This window comes from Salvelinus sp. IW2-2015, unplaced genomic scaffold, assembly GCF_002910315.2.
Source record: "Salvelinus sp. IW2-2015 unplaced genomic scaffold, ASM291031v2 Un_scaffold4144, whole genome shotgun sequence".
Taxonomy (NCBI): domain Eukaryota; kingdom Metazoa; phylum Chordata; class Actinopteri; order Salmoniformes; family Salmonidae; genus Salvelinus; species Salvelinus sp. IW2-2015.
The window spans coordinates 25,435-26,152 of NW_019945416.1; positions in this window are offsets into that span (position 1 = coordinate 25,435).

Genomic DNA, 718 nt, shown 5'->3' on the forward strand with positions numbered 1-718 from the left:
AGAGAGAGAAATTCAGACCCTTTACTCTGTACTTTGTTGAAGCACCTTTGGCAGCGAATACAGCCTCGGGTCTTCTTGGTATGACGTCAAGCTTGGCACACCTGTATTTGGGGAGTTTCCCATTCTTCTCTGCAGATCCTCTCAAGCTCTGTCAGGTTGGATGGGGAGCGTCGCTGCACAACTATTTTCAGGTCTCTCCAGAGATGTTCGATCAGGTTCAGTCCGGGCTCTGGCTGGGCCACTCAAGGACATTCATAGACTTGTCCCGAAGCCACTCTGCGTTGTCTTGGCTGTGGTGCTTAGGTTCGATGTCTGTTGGAGAGCAAACTTTTGCCCCAGTCTGAAGTCCTGAGCGCTCTGGAGCAGGTTTTCATCAAGGATCTCTCTGTACTTCTCTCCATTCATCTTTCCATCGATCCTGATTAGTCTCTCAGTCCCTGCTGCTGAAAAACATCCCCACAGCATGATGCTGCCACCACCATGCTTCACCGTAGGAATGGTTTCAGGTTTCCTCCAGACGTGATGCTTGGCATTCAGGCCAAAGAGGTCAATCTTGGTTTCATCAGCCAAGAGAATTTTGTTTCTTATGGTATGAGAGTCTTTAGGTGCCTTTTAGCACAAACTCATGTGCCTTTTACTGAGGAGTGGCTTCCGTCTGGCCACTCTACCATAAAGACCTGATTGGTGGAGTGCTGCAGAGATGGTTGTCCTTCTGAAG